This window comes from Bufo gargarizans, chromosome 6 (assembly GCF_014858855.1).
Source record: "Bufo gargarizans isolate SCDJY-AF-19 chromosome 6, ASM1485885v1, whole genome shotgun sequence".
NCBI classification, from domain to species: domain Eukaryota; kingdom Metazoa; phylum Chordata; class Amphibia; order Anura; family Bufonidae; genus Bufo; species Bufo gargarizans.
The window spans coordinates 306,747,489-306,773,679 of record NC_058085.1 but is presented as its reverse complement, the minus strand read 5'-3'; the positions used below and the strand labels follow the sequence as shown (position 1 = coordinate 306,773,679).

Here is a 26,191-nt window from a genome sequence, read left to right as displayed (position 1 = left end):
AAACATTTTTTAAACATTTTATGCAAGTTTGTTCAAATCTGCCCCAAAATGCAAGTTTGGAGGGTTTTGTGGGTGTTCCTTGTTTCGGACATGGCTTAAAGGGAATCTATCACAGGAGTCCTCTCCATTAGGTTAGCACAGCAGTTTGGACTATGTATTCCAGTGCAGCTCTGAGCGCTGACACTGGGAGCAAAGGGGGAAGTAGAAAAATAAGAAATGGATTGGACTCCTTGGCCCAGATCTAGTATAAGCTTAGACCGTCTGTCTGGACCTGCGCCAGGTTTATCCCAGGGGCTCAGGCTGGATGATACTTCTGGTGCAGGGACGTGCATTTTTTTAGCACAAAATGGTAAATCTTGGCCTCCCCCTTTTACTGTAAAGTTCCACCTGTGTTCCGCTAAGCCTGCCCCTTTGTTGAGCATGTCAGAAAAAAGTGTACAGTCGTTGCCAAAAGTTTCGAGAATTACATAAATATTGGAAATTGCAAAAGTTGCTGCTTAAGTTTTTATAATAGCAATTTGCATATACTCCAGAATGTTATGAAGAGTGATCAGATGAATTGCATAGCCCTTCTTTGCCATGAAAATTTACTTAATCCACAAAAAACCTTTCCACTGCATTTCATTGCTGTCATTAAAGGACCTGCTGAGATCATTTCAGTAATCGTCTTGTTAACTCAGGTGAGAATGTTGACGAGCACAAGGCTGGAGATCATTATGTCAGGCTGATTGGGTTAAAATGGCAGGCTGACCTGTTAAAAGGAGGGTGATGCTTGAAATCATTGTTCTTCCATTGTTAACCATGGTGACCTGCAAAGAAACGCGTGCAGCCATCATTGCGTTGCATAAAAATGGCTTCACAGGCAAGGATATTGTGGCTACTAAGATTGCACCTCAATCAACAATTTATAGGATCATCAAGAACTTCAAGGAAAGAGGTTTAATTATTGTTAAGAAGGCTTCAGGGCGTCCAAGAAAGTCCAGCAAGCGCCAGGATCGTCTCCTAAAGAGGATTCAGCTGCAGGATCGGAGTGCCACCAGTGCAGAGCTTGCTCAGGAATGGCAGCAGGCAGGTGTGAGCGCATCTGCACGCACAGTGCTGCGAAGACTTTTGGAACACTTCTGGGCACTTGGTGTATTACTCGTAATAGTCCAGAATCGTGGTGACAGATTCTCTTTAAAATGACCAGCGAATGGGGGTTTACCTATTAGGAGGGACGATTTAGATCCTTCCACGCTCCATACAGGAAGGTTGTCTATGGGAAGCATCAGGTTTGAAGCATCTATTATTGGGAAGAATTTAGCGATTCTGCCAAAAAAGTCTAGACCCGAAATACTCCTAGTCCTGTGATGGCTAACCTCCAGCATTCCAGCTGTTGTAAAACTACAACTCCCAAGATGCACACTTGCTTGGCTGTTCTCAGAACTCCACAGAAACGGAGCATGGTGGGAGTTGTAGATTTGCCACAGCTGCAGTGCTGGAGGTTAGCCATCACTGTCCTAGGCCAATGGCTAATGTTTGTCTAGTATGAATAGACAATGGTGGCCTAGATCCCTTCCTAATTAAAGGGGTTGTACCACAAAAATATTCTACATTTTTCAAACCAGCACCTGGATCTGAATACTAGTGTAATTGTATGTAATTAAAAATGTATTATAGCCACTGAGCTATACACTAAAATCTATCGCCACCTGTTGTTTGCTCTTTATTTTAATTACTCTGTCCTGCTAACTAAGGCCTCTTTCACACTTGCGTTGTCCGGATCCGGCGTGTACTCCACTCCACGACGTTTAGCTTAAGGCCGGATCCGGATTAATGCCTTTCAATGGACATTAATTCCGGATCCGGCCTTGCGGCAAGTCTTCAGGATTTTTGGCCGGAGCAAAAAGCACAGCATGCTGCAGTATTTATTTTCTCCGGCCAAAAAACGTTCCGGTCCGGAACTGAAGACATCCTGATGCATCCTGAACGGATTTCTCTCCATTCAGAATGCATTAGGATAAAACTGATCAGGATTCTTCCCGCATAGAGCCTCGACGACAGAACTCTATGCCGGAAGAAAAGAACGCAGGTGTGAAAGAGCCCTGAGATGGAAGCACACACTCAGTTCTATCCTTCAACTGCTAGCAGCTGCAGCAGAAAGGACACACCCCCTAAGCTGCCAGCTTGAAATAAATCTTTCAGAGCAATGAATGGAGAGATCTCTGGATCCACATGAGGTACATGGCTGGTTCTAACTTTGTTGGAAAGAGATTGTCATCTACTACTACATTAATCATGGTATAACCCCTTTAACAACCGCTCCTCAAGCTTTCAAGATATCAGGATTGATGTGGGCGGTGATTTGGATCTGACAGTTCATATGATCAAGCAACAGAACACACGCAGGAAGTGTTGTCATGTGGATATAAGACTATAGCAGCTGCAGGACTTCTCATGTTTTGCGAAGCACCTTGTCTGTAATTATGTTTGCGACTTCTTTAGGAACGTAAGCATTTGATTATGTAGATGTTCCCCAAAATATTATCTGGATAGGACACATGGCTAAACTTCTAATGATTTGCTCACTGAACAAGGGCCAGATTTCTTTACATGTGATTATTGCTCTGTAAACTATACCAAACTGATGTAGATTGCCGGTAATCACTGTGTGAACTGTGTTTATTCACTGTCTATAAAACTATAAAAATGACTTATTATGTCCATGACACTTAAAGGGGCCATCCCATGATTAATGTAAAATACAAACTCACACATCATATAGTACATGACAATCTCTTTCTAACAAAGCTGGAACCAGCCCTGTACCTCACATGGATCCAGAGATCCCCCATTCATTGCTCTGCTAGATTTATATCCAGCTGACAGCTCAAAGGGGGTGTCTTTTCTGCTGCAGCTAAGGGGGCGTGGCCATGCTGTCCCTATCACGGCTCAGGAGGCAGTTGAAGGATGAATCTGAGCATGTGCGACCTTCTCAGTGAGCAGGACAAAGAAATAATTAAAAAAAAAAACAAGCAGGTTGCACTATACAGATACATTTTATTGAATAACTCAGTGGCTGTGCTAATTTTTTAATGACATGCAATTACAAAAGTATTCAGCTCCAGGCGCTGGTTAGAAAACTGTAGAATATTTTTCGTGGGACAACCCCTTTAAGCACATCATTGGTGTGCAATGAAGCCCCACTCCCTCATCCCCTCGGGCAGCTCTGCAAGTGAGATGTGAGCTCCACCCGTTAAATAGGCCTTTAGACATGACCGGCATCATATCTGCAGACAGCTGTTTTGGGGTGATTGCGCCTCATCAGTGCAGAGTACTGGCTTAACTTGGGTGAGAAGCCTGTCAGGATTTGGGGGGTCCTATCCAGTGGGGGTCCCGGGTGTCGAAACCCCACCGATCAGACACTGAAAAATCTTGGAAAACCCCTTTAATCTTATCATTAGAGGTTAGGACCTACATTTATTGTAGATAAAACAGAATCCGCCATTGGGGCAAATTACACACTCTAATACTAACTTATCGCTAATAAATGATTGACACCAACAACATAGTGGAGGAAATGGCCGCTGAGCTTTATTAAGGGTCACTTAAAATATTTAACAACCATAAATTAAATAAATACATTTTAAAATACCATCATAACCGATACCAAAAGACCAATAATAAATTAACCATATAAAGACCAAGATCCACTCAGCATGAGCTGAGCAACACTACCCCTCTAATAAAGCCCAGCGACAGGTGCCACAGTGCGAAAATAAGGGAAGGGTGGGTGGGTGGGACGCTGGTCAGTTCTTCAGGCACATCTGAGCCAGCTCCGCCGAACCTGTAAATATAAAGGGGAACAGATTCCCGCCACTAAACAAACAACAAATCAGAGAGCTGGAAATCTCCCCCAGCAACAGACAGCAACCAATCAGCTGCGCTCTTCACTTGTACAGCTGGAATCTTCTAGACTGCAGGTAACACACTTTCTGAGGTAAATTTACCTGTAATAGAAAAAAGGGCGGGAAAAGACAAACAGGGGAAAGAAACATGGATCCTACATAAACCCTAATTATATAATACCTAAGGTGTCATTGCCCCCATGCTTGCCCCCAAGCTAAACGCTCTGGTGGGGTTAATTCATTCACAGTAGGTGATGTGCACAGGCCACCATACACTTTCTACAAGATTTTGGAGTGTGCCTGTAGGAATTTTCGCCCATTCATCCAAAAGAGCATTTGTGAGCTCAGACACTGCTGTTGGAGGGCAGGGCATGGCTTACTATCTATCCTCTAGTTCATCCTGAAGGATTGTGATGATGTTGAGGTCAGTTCTCTCAGCGGGCCAGTCAAGTTCATGCTTTATAAACTTTGCTTTGCTGAAGCAAAGCCGTTTTCCTTTACTGGAACTAAGCCTAGGCCATCCCCCGAAAAGCAACCCCATAGCATTATCCTTCCTCCACCAAACTTTACAGTTGGCACAATGTAGTCAGGGAGGTAATGTTCCCCTGGCATTCACCAAACCTAGACTTGTCCATCAGGCTGCCATCTACAAAAGCGTGATTTGTCACTCCGCAGAGCTTCTGTCCATTGCTCCAGAGTCAAGTGCCAGCATGCCTTTCACCATTGGCATTGTGCTTGGTGATGTAAGACTTCCATGCATGTGTTTGGCCATGGAAACCATGCCGTAAAGCTCCTGGCAGACCGTTTTTGTGCTGATGTTAATACCAGAGAAGGTTTGGACTCTCACTTCATGGCTGAGTTTCTGTGGATCCTAAACACTTCCACTTTGTAGTAATACCGCTCACAGGTCATCATGGAATATCTGGAAGGGACCAATTCTTTCACAAATGTTGGTAAAGGCAGCCTGTATGGCTGGATTTTATACACCTGTAGTATTGGGACTGAAAGAAACACCTGCATTCAATGACTTTTGTTCATATATAGTGTATGTATTGCTATAATTGGAACTGCCCTTTAAAGCAGCTGTGTTTCCCTGAAGACGAGCTGTGATGCTGTAAAGCCAGACTTTTCTTGGCCCATATTTACAGTCGACTTTGACTGAACTTCTCTTGTTCCTCTTATCAATTATTAACCTCTTGTCTCACCAGCTTAGTGCCGTGGTTAAAGGTTCATATGTTTGTATCCCTCCTTAGATTACTACATAACTTCATTTCACACTGTTATTTCAGTGCACTTGTTCAGTTTACAACCTTGTGGAATGGGTTAAGTTTTTACGAGTACAGCAGATGTCATGGGGTATGATCTGTGGGTAGTGTGAGCGCTCATAGTAGGAATGTGTGTTGGCTGACTTACTGCTCTTTGATAGAAATAGCTGAGCATTTGGACAATTCTAACAATTTAGGTCGAAGCCCTTTCTTCTCGAAAGGAATGGGAATGACGCTGCAACTTATGTACACAATAAACTTGGACAAGCACTTTCCACGCCCCCATGCCCATCTGTGTATGTATGCATGCCCATGTGCGCCGGTGCCTCCACTCTGTGCCCGTCTCTGCACCGGTAGCCCATTCACGCAACCGTATGAATGGGTCCACATTCTTTCCACAATTTAGCAAAACTGGTGCGGACCCATTCATTTCAATGGAGCCGTAAAATATTGCGGACAGAACACCGTGTGCAGTCCGCATCCGTGGTTCCGTTTCGCGCTCCCGCAAAAATATAAAGCATGTCCTATTCTTGTCCGCAATTGCGGACAAGAATTGGCATTTTCTATATAACGCCGACCATGTGTGGTCCGCAAAATGCGGAACGCACACGGCCGGCATCCGTGTTTTGTGGATTTACAATTTGCAGACCGCAAAACACTTACGGTCGTGTGAATGTAGCCTTAGAGTATATTTAATTGTATGAATTTCACCCCTAAAGCTTTCCACAGTGTCGCACCATTCTATTTTTCCTCTGTCAGCTTTCCTACACAAGCGTTGCATTCTGTCAGTGATCTAAGACTATCATCCTCCATAATAGAAATTTCCCATTCCTGAGATGTTTTTCTCGTGCCGCAGCAGTTCTCTGGAATGCGCTACCCTGGACAGTCAGATTAATGCCCAAGATTTACAGTTTTTTATATAGGCTTATCATATTCAGTATTCAGATTTTTTATTTTTTTACTTCTCCCACCTTTATTTTTTATTTTTTAATTCAGAACCTGATTTCTTCATTTAGCACTATCCCCCTACACATCTTGCACCGTCATGCACTTCATATTTAGGCATAAATAGATAGTGGCCTACTGGTGTGACTGGCTTGTTCAGATTTATGTTTGCTACCCAATTTTTTTACATTAATGATGGCTGGACCCTTGTAGAAAACAAGCATTTTTACCTCTTGTGTCGCCTCTGTCTCCTCATAGAGTGTAAGTTCTGGGGTTCTGCACACAAAAAGAGAGTGGAATGAAGAACAGCAAAAAAAAAAAAAAAAAAGAGACATAAACAGTTACCATATTTTCCCGCTCTGTAAGACGCAGCTAGGTTTTTAAAGAGGAAAATAAGAAAAAATATATTTTTCATCAGTCCTCAAATCAGACCCCCAGTCCTCATCAGACCCCCAATCTTTATCAGAGAATAGTTTTCCGGAGCAAACAAATAAGTAGAAGTTCTCATCAGGCATTTCGTTTTGTTATACTTGAGACATAACAGATCTTTCAACGGAGCAGATATTTCTGACTGTTCCACCTATCTGACCGAGGTTTGCAGTAATCCATGTGTTTGCTGCCAAAACAACCCTACTCAAATGAATGGAACTGATTATTAGTCACCGAAATTTCAGCAACAAATGTTGCACATGTGATTATACCCTAAGCCGTAGAAGTAATACACAAACAAGTTGGGGTCCTTCACCTTCTCTCCAATATAACTAATGTGGTGCAGTTGTGACCTCCCTTTATTACATCCATAAGCCTTAAAGGAGTATTGTAATCGGGACATTTATGACATATCAATAGGATGTACCCTAAATGTCTGATAGGTGGGGCTGTGCATGCATGGCTCTGTCTGTTCACTGCTATAGGCGATCGGAAAATAGTGCACATGCTCGACTCTTTTCGGAACTCCCATAGAAGTTAATGGAGAGAGCTACACATGTGTTCTCGAGGTACGCGCAGGTTCCAGAGGTGGCATATTTATGGTATATTAACACAGTTATCCTATTCAAAAGCCAGAGGAGACCCTTTAATTCCCCTCCCCTCAATTCTATCAGACACACCTGACCATAAGACTCACTTAGGTTTTACAAGAGGGAAAAAATATTTCTCACCAGACCTCCAAATCAGACCCCCAATCCTCTCATTAGACCTCAGAGCAGACCCTCAATCTTCATCAGATCAGATATAAAATAAATAATGGTGCCAACATTTGGGAGATCCAATGCTCTGTTCTTGCAGCGCTGCACTGTGACCTGATGTCACACAGTGTCAGGTCAAAGTGTGCACCTTACGCATAGATCCACACTGATAAGTCTATAGGCAGCCTGCATATGCATTATACTGATATAAGGTGCCTTCTTCAGTGTAAATAAAAACTTCTTCAGGTCCATTTTATAGTGAGTTGGCCAAAGTAAGGCCCAAGAATATCTCTTTAGATAAGTTGAATATGTGGTCATATAGGAGGCTAGGAGAGCCCGTTCTACGTGTGATTCATCCTTCTGAAGGGACGAGGCCCGTCACGGAGACAGCTCATTTATTCTGAGCCTCAGGAGAACTTGCTGTCTGGTTTTAAATATTTCCTTTGCTATTTCCATTGTGTATTTATTGTTTGACTAGTCTTTTAAGAAAGGACTTTACAAAATCTGTGGAGCCTGTCATTTATTATACACTCTCCGCACATTCGTTTCTCTAAGCGGGGTTGTCAGTACGAAGAGAAAAGTCTGCAAAGAGGAAGTCCAGCTCTCGAGATCTCCAGATAAAATCACACTTTAACAAATTGCATTAAAAATACATCATGAGCACAAAGTTTGGTCTAACATGCTTCGAACTGATTAAGAACTTTCAGTTTAAATCACGTAGACCGACTTTGCGGTGACCATCCACGGGGTATGGGCTCATGTGTTTTTAATGCAGTTTATTAAAGTGTGATTTTATCTGGAGATCTCGAGTGGTGGATTTTCTCTATGCGACGTTTGTGGCCTGCATCGGGTGCCATGCACGGACTTTCTCCAGGTCTTGGAGGATTAGCGGATCTCGCCTTTTTTTCTCTTTGCTTTTTTTGCTGAAGATAAGTCTGGTTAACTTGATATGCGGAATGAGAGTGGTGGATTTTCTGAAAAAATATATATATTCCTTAAAGTTATAGACATAGGGGTTCCTTTATAATGCTGAAACACACCTATATTAGGCATCTTTCAGGCACAGATTGCGGCACAACGGTTAGTTGGGTATGTCATACCAATGACATACCCAAGGTATTTAGCCTCCTCTAACCCTATCGCACATTTCTTTGGGTTATCTGTTAGTCCCGCCTTTCGAAGGGAGTCCACTACGGCCTGTACTTTGGGCAGGTGACTTTCCCAGTCGGTACTGTGAATGATAATATCATCCAGGTAAGCAGAGGCGTACCATCGATGTGGACGAAGTACAATATCCATTAGACATTGGAAAGTGGTGGGGGCGCCATGCAGGCCAAAGGGTAACACCTTATATTGGTACAGCCCCTCTGGTGTAATGTAGGCAGTTTTCTCTTTGGCAGCCTCTGTCAAGGGTACCTGCCAGTACCCTTTGGTGAGGTCCAGAACAGAAAAATACCTTGCTTGACCTAATTTCTCAATTAGTTCATCCACCCGAGGCATTGGATATGCATCAAACTTTGATATTTCGTTTAATTTCCGAAAATCGTTACAAAATCGTAACGTCCCGTCTGGCTTGGGAATTAAGACAATAGGATTGGCCCACTCACTTTTAGACTCCTCAATGACATCCAGCCACAACATGAGTTGCACTTCCTCCGAGATGGCTTTTCGCCGAGCCTCGGGTTCTCGGTATGGCTTTAACCCAATTTTTGCCTGAGGCTCAGTGACAATGTCATGTTGGATTACGGAAGTCCGTCCAGGCAGGTCTGAGAACACATCCGTGTTCTGACTAACGAACTCCCTGCTTTCCTGAGCCTGTTTAGAGGAGAGGCTGTCAGCAATTTTTATTGTGGCAACCGCTTACCTTCCATCAGACACAGGAGCCGGAATCTCGTGTCCAAGAAAGCCCGGCCGCGGGCTGTCTTCCGTACAGGTTTCCCCATCCTTCCAAGGTTTTAACAAATTAACATGGTAAACCTGCTCTGGCTTTCGCCTCCCCGGCTGGTGTACCTTGTAATTTACCTCTCCAATTTTTTCACGTTCCTCATAGGGCCCCTGCCACCTGGCTAGGAACTTACTGTCCACTGTCGGCACCAGAACCAAAATCCGATCACCCGGGTTAAAGTTCCGGACCCGAGCCTGCAGATTATAGATCCGACTCTGGGCTCGCTGAGTGGCTTCCATATGTTCCCTGACAAGAGGCAAAACGGTCTCTATCCGCTGTTGCATCTTGGTAACATATTCCAGGACACCTTTATGCGGAGTGGGTTGCTGTTTCCACGCCTCTTTGGCTACGTCCAACAAGCCACGAGGATGTCTGCCATATAGCAATTCGAAGGGCAAGAACCCAGTAGAGGCCTGGGGCCCCTCTCGCACTGCGAACATGAGATAGGGCAGAAGAAGGTCCCAATCCTTTCCATCTTTGGTCACCACCCTTTTGATCATAGTTTTTATAGTTTTGTTGAACCTTTCAACCAGTCCGTCCGTTTGTTGATGGTACACGGACGTCCGTAACTGTTTAATACGCAGCAATTTGCAGAGTTCCCTCATGACCTTGGACATAAAAAGGGTCCCCTGGTCAGTCAGGACCTCTTTAGGTAGCCCCACTCGGGAGAACATCTGCAATAGCTCTTTAGCTATAAGTTTCGCCGATGTATGACGCAGTGGCACTGCCTTCGGGTACCGAGTAGCATAATCGAGGACAACCAAAATGTGTTGGTGTCCCTTAGCAGACTTCGGTACAGGACCTACCAGGTCCATGGCGATTCGCTCAAACAGTACCTCAATGATCGGGAGGGGTACCAAGGGACTGCGAAAAGGTGCTGGGGGATAGTTGCCTGGCAGGTCGGGCAAGACTTACAGAACTCGTCCACCTACTTAAACACACTGGGCCAGTTATACCGTTGTAGTATCCGGTCCTGTGTTTTCTGCATTCCCAGATAACCCCCGAGAACATGCTGGTGGGCTAACTCTAACACGAATTTGCGATAAGCCTGGGGCACCACCAACTTTTCAACAGATTCACCTCGCAGCTGATTTACCCGATACAACATATCCTGATGGACCACAAAACGGGGGGAAACCGACTCTGCCCCTGGTTGTTGTGGTTAAGCATCTATTATTAGTACATTTTCCCAGGCTCAGGACAAGGTTGGATCCCAGTGTTGCGCGGTACCAAAATTATCCCCGAGACATTGAGGTCTGCCAGCTCAGGCCCCAGCGGCAAGTCCTCCATGTCTCCCACTATTACACTCAGCGGGGTTGTCTCCTCCTCTTGCACCGAAGTGGCGGTCACCCCTACCGCTGGACCTTCGGACTCAGGTTCCCAGGGTTCTGGTCTCCCCCCTGAGCCGGGCCACTCTGCTAGGGTTACATCTGTCTCATGCGTATCAGTCACTGTTGGAACAGGCCACAGTACCATGAAACCCGGGAAGTCTCTCCCTACTATAAGTTCATAGTGGAGATGGGTTGCAACAGCCACCTTGTGGATCCACCTGCTGGAAATCGTAGACAGAGACACCATAGCAGTAGGGTAGTCTTTTAAGTCCCCATGGATGCACATGACTCCGACCTTACGGGCGGTGTACCCAGTGGAGCGTACCAGGGAAGCCCTTACCTGGGTCACAAGACTTCCTGAGTCCAACAGAGCCTCCGCTGGAGTGTCTCCCACCTCAACCTGGCACAAGTGGTTCAGAGACTCCGGAGCACCCACTGCACACTGTTTCCTGGCATATAATGATTGATGGAAGCCATAGTTTGTGTCCATGGGTTCCCCCTGACGTGGACAGTCAGCTCGAACATGGCCTGCTTCCGACACCGCCAGCAGATTATTGGAGCGGGGTCCACAGGGGTTATATCCAGGGCGGGTTTGGTGGGCACCGGTTGCTGGGTCCAGGGTGGAGAGTTATGGAATCTGACTGCCCCCCTCCCAACAGAACCCCCCTGTAAGTTCCGCGTAGCCTCATAGCGCTCCACCAGGTCGACCACCTCCAGCGCATTACCTGGGGAGACCTGGCCAATCCATTGCTGGAGAGGGGGTGGCAGAGCCCTCCAAAACCTGTCTGCTAACAACCAGTCCAACATAGCAGTGCGGCTCAACACGTCAGGTTGTAGCCACTTTTGCAACAGGTTAAGCAGGTCATAATACTGGGGCTCCGCCGGGTTGAACCCCCACTGATGCACCCACTGGGACCGGACCAGCACATTCACTCCAAGTCTTGCCAAAATCTCCCCCTTTACCTTTGGGTAGTCGGCCGCTTGATCGTCTGGCAAGTCGAAAAACACCCGCTGGGACTCTGATTTCAGAAACGGAGCAACGACCTCAGCCCACTGGGCTTGGGGCAGCTTTTCCCTTGTGGCCACTTTTTCATACATCGCCAGGTAGGTCTCCACATCGTCTGCGGGGGTCATTTTAGGGATCGCTGCACGGACTGCTTTCCGGGCATCGTGTACGCTTGGGGTTGCTCCTGCTGTCTGCAAAGCCATTACATGTTGTAGCAGCAACTGGTTGGTCTCCTGCTGCTGCTTATTAGCCTTGCGTTGCTGCAGGTTAGCCTTCACGAGGGCCTTCATAACAGCCTCCATTTCGTCACGTGACACAGGTTTGAATCTAGCCGGTTTGATAATTAACATAGAACCGTACGTAAACCAAAAAATATTTCGGCGTTCACACCAGCCTCACTGCGCTTGCCCGCTCCAAGCCACCAATTGTAGGGATTTGCTCTGGTAGGCAGGGTAAGCGGACGCAATACAGAGGCAAGACCACGGTAGTAAAGCAAAAGTCAGTGTTTATTCACACAAAAAGGCAGAAAAGAAACACAATACTAGGCATTGCCCTGGTGTTAATTCACACTACAGGAATCCTCGTATGAATTCACACAGCAAAAGTCCACAGAACTCAAAAACACGTCACCTGGCAGCCCACAGCAGGCTTTAGGGCGCCTGGCGTCCAGCTGGCAGCTCTCAGCTATGCAATATGGCAGAACTCCTCAGCTCCCAAAACACAAAGCTCCACTATCACCTGGAGGTTCATTCCACACTTGGCTGAGCTGCTGGCTGGGCTTTTAAACCCCAGCCCAAAACCTGGCCTGGACGTGGGGAACAGCCACCCACCCTGCTCTTTGGCTGCTCCCAATAAGAACCGGCCCGGATCGGCTTTACAGCCACACTAAGTAAAACAGTGTCAGCGAGCACTGGCTGCCGCTAACACACAAAATCACTGGTTCTTATCTCACCAAGGCCAGGAACCTCGGTGACACGTACCTTCCGTCAATGACGGACCCTTGCGCCTTCCTACAATACATACATACATACACACACACACACACACACATGCATATACATACATACACATACATACATAAATGCACACATACATACATAAATATACACATACACATACATACACACACATGCATACATAAATACACACATACACATACATACACACACATGCATACATACACATAAATACACACATACATATACACATACATACACACATACATAAATACATACATACATAAATACACACCTACATATACACACATACATAAATACACACCTACATACACACACACATAAATGCATACACATACATACATAAATACACACCTACATATACACACACATACATACATACATGCGTCCTTTTTTATATATATAGATTCTTTTTTACATTATTCATAGAATAACCCTATGGGATTAAAGGACCTTAACATGTATAGCTTGGAAGAAAGACGAGACCGAGGGGATATGATAGAAACTTTTAAATACATAAAGGGAATCAACAAGGTAAAAGATGAGAGAATATTTAAAAGAAGAAAAACTGCTACAAGAGGACATAGTTTTAAATTAGAGGGGCAAAGGTTTAAAAGTAATATCAGGAAGTATTACTTTACTGAGAGAGTAGTGGATGCATGGAATAGCCTTCCTGCAGAAGTGGCAGCTGCAAATACAGTGAAGGAGTTTAAGCATGCATGGGATAGGCATAAGGCCAGCCTTCATATAAGATAGGGCTAGGGGCTATCCATAGTATTCAGTATATTGGGCAGACTAGATGGACCAAATGGTTCTTATCTGCAGACACATTCTATGTTTCTATAACCCCTTTAAGATGGCAGGAACAAAGGAATAAACTAAACCTAAAGAGGCCACAAGCAAAGGAGAGGCCAAGAAAAATAATTTTGCTGTATAAATATTTTCCAAGGCAAACCCAGTAGTAAGTCTCGTTTTCCTGCGTTGATTGGCTTCTTTCATACTATCCCGGTGTGATCTCCACACGATCAGTCAGGACCACCCAGCCACACCGTGTGGAGCGATGGAGGAGCCGGCAGCAGGGAGGTCATGGGAATTCTAGTTTCCTCTGCTCAGTGATTCTCTATGAGAGGCTCAGAACTGTGCGGCTTCAGATTATACGCCGTGGTCTCTAATTGTGACATCTGTTTTCTTTTCCGCCCTGTAATTGGACATGAGTAACACGTCGGCCTCAGAGTGGGGAGTCTGTGGTGCCATAAGACCACAACATCAGGCCTCATTTATCAAAACTAACATCTGACCCGGCTGCCTGTAGCAACCAATCACAGGGCAGCTTTCATTTCTGCAGAGCCATTTCGAAAATGTAATCTGAGCTTGGATTGGTTGCTTTGGACAATAAGGTCTAGGATGCTAAACAGTTATGGAGCCTAACATTTTTTATTTGACAAATTAAAAAATATATAATAAATGTATTAAAAGGGTTATCCAGGAAATGATAATGATAACCTATCCTCAGGATAGGTCATCATTATTACATCAAAGGGGGTCCGAGCGCCGGCACCTCTCCGATCAGCTGTTCCAGGGAACCTCTGTGCTTACCGGCACTCTGGTGAGCACGGCGGGCCCCCGGCAGCTCACCAAGCACAGCGCCGTACATTGTATAGTGGCAGTGTTTGGTATTGCAACTCAGCCCCATTCACTTCAAAGAGCAACTAGGTCTTGTGACTGATGTACAGCTGATTGGCAGGGGTCCCGGAAGTCGGACCCCCGCTGATCTGATATTGATGACCTATCCTGATGATGGGTCATCGTTATTATTTCCAGGATAACCCCTTTATTATGTGAATTGTTTTATCTGCCACTTTGACTTCCCAGAATGTATTCTGTATTCTAGGAAGGACACTCATTTGCTGTGGCTAGTGAAGAGTGGAAGGTGAACACTATCAGTCGCAGTGGTCACAAATGTCGATAATATGCTATGGATGCTGTAATACTATAGTATCTAACTGTGCTGTTATATTACAGGTGCTATAACATCGGCTGTACTTCTATATGGCTGCTATATTACTATTGATGATGATGATCTGTCCTTACTGTATTAACATATTACACAATAAGCGCTGTCTTTGTGCTCCTGTATTACCGCTTCCTCTAATATGGCAACACAGTATACTACCGTTGTTTTTTACCTTTATTACGTCTTTTATGATAAACAATTTGAATAGTAATATTTTGTACCAAACAACTGTAGCAGGCCTTCCTGAGTGGTCTGTATAGCTGCAGGGGGTTGACTAGTGCACGCACCCTATCACTGGTAGGTAAATGAGGTTTTAATATATTTTTTATTTTTGTAAATAATTTTAAGTTGAATTTTACATTTGCTAATAAGGGGTTTATAGGGTTGACCACTGTAATTTTCAATCGCTGTGTGCAGTGGTTTTAGCTTAATACAAAAGTTGTCAAATTTCACAGTCTGTCTGACTATAGATTGATGGAGTCCAAACTCTATAGAGATGGTCTTGTAACTTTTTCCAGCCTGATGAGCATCAACAACTCTTCTTTTGAGGACCCAAGAAATCTCCTTTGTTCGTGCCATGGCATACGTCCACAAACTTGTGAAGATCAAATTTTGATAGAATCCTGTTCTTAAAATAAACAGGTCGCCCACTCACATCTGATTGTCATTACATTGATTGAAAACACCTGACTTTGTTTTTGCCTTCCAATTATTTGCTAATCCTAAGGGTTCACATACTTTAGCCACTCACACATGTGTGATATTGGATATATATATATATATATATATATATATATATATATTAGGGATCGACCGATTATCGGATTTACCGATATTATCGGCCGATATTCAGGATTTTGAACGTTATCGGTATCGGCATCTATTTTGCCGATATTCCGATAACGTCCTGGGAACACAGATCGCGCTGCTGACAGCGCTCTCCGTGTTCCCTCAGCAGCAGCACAGAGGAGAAGGAGCAGTGTCTCCTCCCCCTGTGCTGCTGCTGCCGCTCCAGCCAATGGGAGGACAGGGGACAAGAGGAGGGGAGGAGCTATGGCCACTGCGCCACCAATGAAGCTTAATCTCACATTAATTCATATACAGGAGGCGGGAGCTGCAGAATCACATAGCCGGCTCCCGGCCTCTATGAGCTGTAGCTGCGATCTGCGGTAGTTAACTCCTCAGGTGCCGCGGATCGCAGCTACTGCTCATAGAGGTCGGGAGACGGCTATGTGATCCTGCAGCCAGCTCCCGCCTCCTGTATATGAATAAATTAGAGATTAAGCTTCATTGGTGGCGCAGTGCGCCCCCCCAAGCCCCCCAGTATCAGACATTGGTGGCGCAGTGCGCCCCCCTCCCCCCCCCAATATTAGGCATTGGTGGCGCAGTGCGCCTCCCCCCCAAGCCCCCCCAGTATTAAGCATTGGTGGCGCAGTGCGCCCCCCCCCAGTATTAAACAGTGGTGCGCCCCCCCCCCACCCCAGTCGCAGTGCGCCCCCCACAGGATCCCCTCTCCCCTGCTCCTCCGATCGGAGCCCCAGCAGTGTAATGCTGGGGCTCCGATCGGTTACCATGGCAGCCAGGACGCTATTGAAGCCCTGGCTGTCATGGTAAGCTCCATGCTGCTGTGTGCACAAAGCACACAGCAGCAGGGACAGTGTGAGCTCCTATTCACCCTGATAGAGCTCTATCAGGGTGAATAGGACAAGGGTTCTAGTCCCTAAGGGGGCTAAAAGTTAGTTAAAAAAAAAAAAAAAAAGTAATAAAAATAAAAACACCAAAATATTAAATATAAATGAAAAAGAAAGATTTACAAAAAAAATAAAAATACACATTAACAATAAACATACATTTTCAGCAGATTTGTGGGAATTTTAATTTTTTTTTCAAAAATGAAAATTCCCAGAATATCGGTATAAATTATCGGCTATCGGCCTGAAAGTTCACAAATTATCGGTATCGGTATCGGCCCTAAAAAATCAATATCGGTCGATCCCTAATATATATATATATATATATATATATATATATAGTCCAGAAAAATGGGCGGCACTCCAAGGAAAAGAACAAGTGAACTTTATTCACCCAGGTGGTGCAACGTTTCGGGTGAATAAAGTTCACTTGTTCTTTTCCTTGGAGTGCCGCCCTATCACGATCGGCGTGACTATCACATACGTGACACAGAGGGCGGGAAAGAGGAAGGCCCTGCCCAAGTGAGAGGGAAGGTGGTGACCCCTGACTCACCTTGCGGCTGGCCCTGGCTGCCCTGACGTCCCTAGACGGGTTCCTCACCCGTACGCCGATCACGTGCCTAAAACCCTGGCTTTCCCTAAGATGAGCCCTAGATAGTGAACAGGGCGGTGGGAACACTAGTCCGCACCACTAGCTCTAAAGGAAAACACCAAGGGGAGGACAGACAATACAGACTAAACATATAATCCCAGGTGGGCGACAACAGGAGACAACAAAAAGCCCAACAGGGATCCGGAGGGTAGCACTCTGGAACAACAACCAGGATTCACAGCTCCAGTGGGTCAGTATAGAAGTCCAGGCAGGAAGCTCTATAACTGGCAACTAGAGAAGTGTGAGAGGAGAATATAAGGAGGTTGGGAGTGGCAGACAAGAAACAGCTGAGGAGGAGAAGCTACGGATCCCTGAGTGAGACAAAAAGGATTGCAAGGCAAACACAGAAAACAATCACTAAGAAACAACGTGATCTTTAGACATAGAGCGCGCAGCCACCCGCTGCGACTTCCTGACCCCGGGTATAACGGAATCAGACGTGGCTCTTGACACCCTCGTGACAGTACCCCCCCTTTCACGAGGGGCCTCCGGACACTCAGGACCAGGTCTCTCAGGATGAGAGGCATGGAAAGCCTGAATTAACCTGTTGGCGTTTACCTCTGACGCTGGAACCCACATTCTTTCCTCGGGACCGTAACCCCTCCAATGCACCAGATACTGAAGAGAGCGGCGGACCCGACGAGAATCAACAATTCGGAATATTTGAAACTCCAGATTACCATCCACAATAACAGGAGGAGGTGGCAGCGGTAATGGTTCTAGAGGTGGAACATACTTCTTGAGTAACGACTTATGGAAGACGTTATGGATCTTAAAAGTCTGAGGTAGCTCCAGGCGAAAAGCCACAGGGTTAATGACGGCTACTATTTTATAAGGACCAATGAACCTAGGACCCAGTTTCCAAGAAGGAACCTTCAACTTAATATTCCTAGTAGACAACCACACATAGTCATTCACTCCTAGGTCCGGACCTGGCGACCGTTTCTTATCGGCCATGCATTTATATTTAGCACTCATATTTTTCAAGTTAGCTTGCACCTTCTGCCATACCGATGAAAGAGATGAAGAAAACCGTTCCTCTTCGGGAACCCCAGAAGACCCCCCCTCTTTGAAAGTACAAAATTGGGGATGAAAACCGTATGCACCAAGAAATGGTGACTTGCCAGTGGATTCCTGACAGCGATTATTTATGGCAAACTCAGCTAACGGTAAATATAATGACCACACCTCTTGGTTTTCAGACACAAAACACCTTAAATATGTTTCTAGGTTTTGGTTGGTACGCTCAGTCTGTCCATTCGACTGAGGATGGAAAGCTGAGGAAAAGGACAAGTGTACCCCCAAACGGGAACAAAAAGCTCTCCAAAACTTAGAAATAAACTGGGTTCCCCGATCCGAAACCACATCGGAAGGGACCCCGTGAAGCTTCACTATTTCACTGATAAACACCTGAGCAAGAGTCTTAGCATTAGGAAGTGCGGGTAGCGCAATAAAGTGTACCATTTTGCTAAACCTGTCTACTACTACCAAGATAACTGTTTTACCCGCAGACAAAGGTAAGTCAGTGATGAAATCCATTGATAGATGTGTCCATGGCCTATTGGGGATGAAAAGTGGCAATAAAGACCCTGCTGGACGTGTATGAGAGACTTTCGCGCGTGCACAAGTAGACACGAAACCCATTACATCCTGACGCAACCTTGGCCACCAAAAACGACGAGACAATAGCTCCAAGGTTGCTTTACTACCATGGTGCCCAGCAAGTGCCGAATTATGATGTTCCTTTAATAATTCAAGACGCAGGTTTAACGGTACAAACAATTTCTCTGAGGGGCAAGAGGCCGGGGCGTCCCCCTGGGCCTCTAACACCTTTCCCTCTAGAACAGAGTGTACAGCAGAGACAACCACTCCTCTTTGTAAAATAGGTACCGGATCACTAACATTACCCCCTCCAGGGAAACTACGAGATAATGCGTCTGCCTTGGTATTTTTTGCCCCAGGACGATAGGTGATTACAAAGTTAAATCTGGTAAAGAATAGCGACCACCTAGCTTGTCTAGGGGTGAGACGCTTAGCCGATTCTAGGTACAGAAGGTTTTTGTGATCCGTAATCACCGTGACGGGGTGGATTGCTCCCTCTAAGAAGTGACGCCACTCTTCAAACGCCAGTTTAATCGCCAACAGTTCCCTATTTCCAATATCATAGTTCTTTTCTGCTGTAGATAACTTTTTGGAAAAGAAAGCGCAAGGACGCCATTTGCCAGGAGACGGACCCTGAGACAATACAGCCCCCACTCCCACCTCTGACGCATCTACTTCAACAATAAAAGGCTGGGAGACATCAGGTTGAATTAGAACAGGTGCCGAGGTAAATCTCTCTTTTAGAGAGGAAAATGCAATTTTAGCGGCGTCAGACCATTTAGAAAAATCAGTCCCCTTCCTAGTCATGTCAGTAAGGGGTTTAACGATCACTGAATAATTTTTAATGAACTTTCTATAGAAATTTGCGAAACCCAAAAACCGTTGTAGAGCTTTAAGGTTCTCAGGAAGATCCCAATCTAAAATTGCCTGGACCTTCCTAGGATCCATACGGAAACCTGAAGCAGATAATAGATATCCCAGGAACTGTATTTCCTGAACGGCGAAGACACATTTTTCAATTTTCGCATATAATTTATTCGTCCGTAGGACCTGCAGTACTTGCCTGACATGTACTTCATGTGTTTTCAGATCCGCCGAATAAATTAAGATATCATCTAGGTATATGACTACAAACCTGCCGATGAGATGACTAAAAATATCATTAACAAAATGTTGGAAGACAGCAGGGGCATTGGTCAGACCGAAAGGCATGACTAAATTTTCATAATGCCCCTCAGGGGTGTTAAAAGCTGTCTTCCACTCATCCCCCTCCTTGATACGAATCAGATTGTAGGCCCCCCTAAGATCAAGTTTGGAGAACCACCTAGCACCCGCAATCTGATTAAAAAGGTCAGGAATGAGAGGAAGAGGGTATGGGTCTCGGATGGTTATCCGGTTTAGCTCACGGAAATCTAGGCAAGGACGCAGGCCCCCATCTTTCTTTTTAACAAAGAAAAACCCTGCAGCCACGGGTGAAGAAGAGGGTCTGATGTGTCCCTTAGCCAGACTCTCGGAGATATAATCTTTCATGGCTTGTCTCTCGGGACCCGAAAGATTATACAACCTGGACTTGGGTAATTTTGCACCGGGAATCAGGTTAACCGGGCAATCATAAGGACGATGAGGTGGTAGCTTCTGACAACCCTTTTCAGAAAAAACGTCCTCAAAGTCCGAAATAAATGTAGGTAGGGAAGCTATGGAGGCGATTAAGCAATTGTTATTTAAGCAATTCTCTCTGCAATGATCACTCCACTCCAATATCTCCCTGGCCTGCCAATCCACCACTGGATTGTGCGCTACTAGCCAGGGAAGACCCAATACCACAGGAGAGGGAAGGCCCTCCAGAACGTAACATGAAAGACACTCATTATGGTGGTCCCCTACCCGAAGGTGTAAGTTATGGACAATGTGAGTGAGGTTTCTCTGAGACAGAGGAGCAGAATCAATAGCGAATATGGGAATAGGTCTCTGCAGCGTACAGAGAGACAAACCCATAGTGCGGGCAAAATGGGCATCTATCAAATTTACTCCTGCTCCACTGTCTAGAAAAAAAGAAAAAGACTCCGTCTTAACACCAAAAACAATAACCGCTGGCAACACAAATTGAGATGTTCGTATGGAGGAAACGTATACCCCCCGGCTGACATCCTCCGCACAGCCTGGGGTTAGTAGTTTTCCGACGGTCTTTTGTTTTTGAGAAAGGAGGGACAGACATTAATGAAATGACCCCTCCCCCCACAGAAAAAACAAGCCCCCCCCCCCCTACGGCGAACCTCAGGAGGACGGACCTGATGAGAAGTTCCTCCTAGCTGCATAGGCTCATCTAAGTCAGTACAGACTAACTGCTGCTTGGGAGAGGTTACCAATTGCTCAGGAATTTTCGATCTCTCCCTAAGACGTCTATCTATTCTGATAGAGAGGGACATAACAGCATCAAGGGAAAGGGGGGTCTCATACAACGCCAGCGCATCCTTAACCCTTTCAGATAACCCAGAGCAGAACTGACTCCTGAGAGCCGGGTCGTTCCACTGAGTATCCGTAGCCCACCTACGGAACTCTGAGCAATATTCCTCTGCTGGCCGATCTCCCTGTAGGAGTCTCCGTAACTTCGACTCAGCCAGGGCGACTCGGTCAGGGTCATCATATATGAGACCCAAAGCCCCAAAAAATCCCTCCACTGACCGGAGAGCCTGGGAACCAGGGGGTAACGAGAACGCCCAGGATTGCGGGTCCCCCTGAAGCAGGGAAATAACAATCCCCACCCGCTGTTCTTCATTACCTGAGGAGTAAGGGCGCAGCTTAAAATATAATTTGCAGGCCTCACGGAACGTCACAAATTTGTCCCTTTCCCCAGAAAATCTGTCAGGAAGAACAACCTTGGGTTCTGTAACAACCTGGTTACCCATAGCAACCGCTGGGCTTGCGGTCTGCTGCATTTGCTGCTGTTGTTGGAGGACACGCCTTCAATCCTGCCACCTCCAAAGACAGGCCTTGAAGCTGTTTTGCCAAAGCAGCAATAGGATCCATATTGGATTCTAAGTAGAGAGAGAGAAAAAAAAAAAATGTATTTTTTTTTTCTCCCAAAAAATAAGGGCCAGTTATAATATCACGATCGGCGTGACTATCACATACGTGACAGAGAGGGAGGGAAAGAGGAAGGCCCTGCCCAAGTGAGAGGGAAGGTGGTGACCCCCGACTCACCTTGCGGCTGGCACCTGGCTGCCCTGACGTCCCTAGACGGGTTCCTCACCCGTACGCCGATCACGTGCCTAAAACCCTGGCTTTCCCTAAGATGAGCCCTAGATAGTGAACAGGGCGGTGGGAACACTAGTCCGCACCACTAGCTCTAAAGGAAAACACCAAGGGGAGGACAGACAATACAGACTAAACATATAATCCCAGGTGGGCGACAACAGGAGACAACAAAAAGCCCAACAGGGATCCGGAGGGTAGCACTCTGGAACAACAACCAGGATTCACAGCTCCAGTGGGTCAGTATAGAAGTCCAGGCAGGAAGCTCTATAACTGGCAACTAGAGAAGTGTTAGAGGAGAATATAAGGAGGTTGGGAGTGGCAGACAAGAAACAGCTGAGGAGGAGAAGCTACGGATCCCTGAGTGAGACAAAAAGGATTGCAAGGCAAACACAGAAAACAATCACTAAGAAACAACGTGATCTTTAGACATAGAGCGCGCAGCCACCCGCTGCGACTTCCTGACCCCGGGTATAACGGAGTCAGACGTGGCTCTTGACACCCTCGTGACACGCCCATTTTTCTGGACTATACATTGGGGTAAGAAGCCTATTCCCCTGGAGACGTGCACCCTATCTTTATTGGATTGTGTACCAGTGCCGCCATTTTTCCTTGGTATATATATATATATATATATATGCAAGCTGAAGGACTCGGCTTTGCTCGGAAATATTTAATCTATTTCATTTAATGTTTGTGGGTGTCGTTAAAAGATATCAACACTATCCACTATAACAGTGACATCTACAGCACCCCACCCCCAAAACAGTGACCTCCACAGCTCCCCACCCCTTAATAATGACGCCCCCCCTCCCCACAGTGCCCCATCCCTTAAAATTGGACCTCCACAGCAGCCCATCCCCTTAACTTTGACCTTTACAGCAGCCTTCCCCTTTAACAGTGACTTTCACAGCATACCACCGCCTTAACAGTGGCCTTTACTGGATCGGGGGCGTGTCCTTTTGAACAACTCACTCTAAGACAGCAGCACTGGGCTAAACAAATCTGGGCATGGCTTAGCAGGACCTAGAAGTTGATTTTTAACTTCATTTTTTCAAACTCAGTCGGCTGAGGAGTGGGAGGGGACGTGGCCTAACTGTATCAGGGGCGTGGATTAACTGGACCTGGGGGCGGGGTTTTAAGTCTTTTGAGGGTGGACACATTGTGGCAGGGGGCGTGTCTGGGCTCCTTCCTGCAAGAGTGACGCCCCTCTGGGCACCTTACTGGCTCATTTGCATACCAAATAAACAGGATTTCCAGAGGATAAAAACATCTATTGCTGGAACAAAGGCACATCTGGAAATAAGAAGAAACCGCAGCACTCACTTGTCTTCAATTCTGTGGAATTGATTTCACCAGCAAAAATGCGACATTTCGACCGTAATGGTGTTTCTCAAGCTTGAGAAAGGCCATTACGGTTGAAACGTTGCATTTTTGCTGGTGAAATAAATTCCACAGAATTGAAGACAAGTGAGTGCTGCAGTTTCTTCATATATGACGCATCCAAGAGGGAACTTCAGACTGGCTCCCAACACGGCTGGCACCACCACAAGATAAGGCTTTATTTTTTTTCGCTATGCTGCTATACGCATTTTTTTCTATAATATCTGAAAAAAAGGTACTAAGTGCTATTAGGCCATGACTTTACCGCAATAGCGATTATCCTGGTGACAGATTTCCTTTAAAGGGATTCTGTCACCTCGTTTTAGCCTATAGAGCTGCGGATATGCACGGCTAGATCGCCGCTAGCATGTCCGCAATATACCGGTACTGTAGGGCTGTGTGCTTTTATTGTGTTTAAAAATAGATTTTCTTGATATGTAAATTAGCCTGGTATAGGAGCCAAAGGGGCTGTACTAACCTTCTTGGAGCCCAGCCACGCCCCCCTGTGAAGGAGCCCAGCACCGCCTGCGTCCTCCAAATCTCCTCCTTGCTCACAGTTAGATCGCCGTAATCTCGCGATGTGCGAGCTCGCGCATGCGCAGTTCCTTCCCTGAGGCAGATGCCAGCACAGGGACGGAACACTATGCCGGCACTGCGCATGCGTGAGCTCGCGCATCGCCAGATTACAGCAATCTGACTGTGAGCAAGAAGGAGATTCGGAGGATGCGGGCGGTGCTGGGCTCCTTCACAGGGGGCGTGGCTGGGCTCCAAGAAGGTTAGTACAGCCCCTTTGGCTCCTTACCAGGCTCATTTACATATCTTTAAAATCATTTTTTAAACACAATAAAAGGACACCGCTTTATGGGACAGGTATATTGCGGACATGCTAGCGGCTATCTAGCCGTGCATGTCCACAGCTCTATAGACTAAAACGAGGTGACAGAATCCCTTTAAAGAGAATCTGTCACCTAGATTGAGCATATTAAACTGTTACCATTGCAATGTTCAATAAAGTACCTTCATTCCAGCATGGGTCTTCTTTCTTTTATTCAAGTTTTCATTTTGATCAAAAAGCGATTTTTCAGATATGCTAATTAAGCTTCAAGGTGCCCAGAGGGGCGTTATTCCTCTCCTCTAGTGCCCAGTAACGCCCCCCTGCAGTGCCCAGCCAGCCTTTATTTTAAGCCTAGCACGCCTCCTCATAAACTAATTTTCTCCCACATCGGAGCCGAACGGCGCCGCCCCCTCCGCTACGTCATATAATTTATTCCTGTTGTATTATCTTTAGCATAGCCAAGACGGATCCGTCATGAACTCCATTGAAAGTCAATGGGGGACGGATCCATTTTCTATTGTGTCAGAGAAAACGGATCTGTCCCCATTGACTTGCATTGGGGGTCATGCCGGATCCGTCTTTCTCCGCGTCCCAGAACGGAAAGCCAACTATAACATGTTGCTGTTTGCTCTCCGGTATGGGAACGCAACTAATCGGAAAGGAATGCATTTTGGAGCATTTGTGTTTTTTCCCCATTGACAATGAATGGGGACAATACTGATGCGTTTTTTTCTGGTATTGAGCCGCTATGACTGATCTCGATAACGGAAAACTAAAATGCGTGTGAAAGTAGCCTAATGCAAGAGGTTACTAAAACAGTCATGTCAGGAGAGGTGTCAGGTCCTCTTTAAGGAAATGCACAGGAAGCCTGCTCAGTAGAGGACACTCACCATGGTGGTCACACCACATTGTACAAGGTTCCCACTTTAAACAGGAATTCAAACAGTACGGAAAGAGTATTGAATGACACAACTTTCTCAAGTGTTTCTATACAGTAGGCAGAAATGTGTATGTCTGCTAAGATGAACCGTGTCGAGTGTTCTGCAGGGAGTGGTCGCCCGGCCAAGAAATAACATTCGCATTCCTGAAAAGCCCCCTGACAGAACATAAATATGGATGTGAAGCTCTTCTGGGAGATGGTAATGCAGCCATGCCCATGATTAGCACACATGAAATGTTACTCTAGGAACACGATCAACAGAACAAACTAGAGAATAGAAATAAAGAATTCCTTATTTCTCACTTGTTGCCATCTTGTTCAGACAAAGTATTTTCAGTGCAGATTCGGTTCCGAAAAATGTAGAGGTCCATTCTTGGCGCAAAGCCACAGAGGGAGCCTGCTTACGGTTTAGCTCCATGCAGTACAGTTAAACCTAGAGCGGATCTGCATGAAAACCCACGGCAGAATCCGTGGCCAAGCAGCAATGGTGCTGTAACGGCAGGCCTTTCATAACATTCGTTCAGGTGTGTAATGTACAAGCACCACAGTGCAACAATACTCTGCAAACATAGAATATACTGCCTTAGGCCTCATGTTTTTCTCGGCCTCCGTTCGTTTTTAGTTTTTTTTGCAGATAGGATGGGGAATTTCAATGGGTCAGCAAAAAAAACGCTGATAGCTCATCCGTTTGTGTTCCGCGCCCATTGCCCGTGTTTACCTTCAGCAAAAAAAATAGTGCATGTGCTACTTTTTTCACATTTGCGGACAAGGATAGGCATTTATTACAAGGGATCTGTCGAAAAAAACGGATCCTACAAAAAAAAAACGGATGCTGCATCCGTTGTTTTTTGCGTCCGCCCAAAAAAAAAAAAAAACTGTTGTGTGCATGAGGCCTAATGCTAATTTCACTATGTAAAATGAATATGATGTATATGGCAAATACATTTTGATCCAAATCATTTGTACCCATCCACCATGGCAAGGCGACCTCTTTTGGACGAGAACCTACTCTATATGATACTTACTCACCTTGTCCTAACTGGCCTCAAATGAGATCAGGGAGAGCAGCCTACCGCTATATTCTGCACTTTTTTAAATCGACCCGTGGGAAAGATGGTAGTATTAGAAGAGCATGATCAAAATGGAGACAACTACAACTCCAAATGCATATTCCATTAAAAGTCGTCCAGGCCCAGTGATTTTGATTGTCATGTGTGTAGAGAGGGGTTGCCGACTTTTCCTCAAATGGTGATGTCGGGAAATGAAGGATCAGACATGT

The 26,191-nt window shown here is 45.7% G+C and overlaps 1 protein-coding gene across 2 annotated transcripts in view; it reads left to right on the top strand.

Annotated features, from left to right (window-relative positions):
• SGMS1 (sphingomyelin synthase 1) overlaps positions 1-26,191 on the top strand; it is a 276,959-nt gene that overhangs the window by 134,540 nt on the left and 116,228 nt on the right. The gene's annotated exons all lie outside the window — the stretch shown is intronic.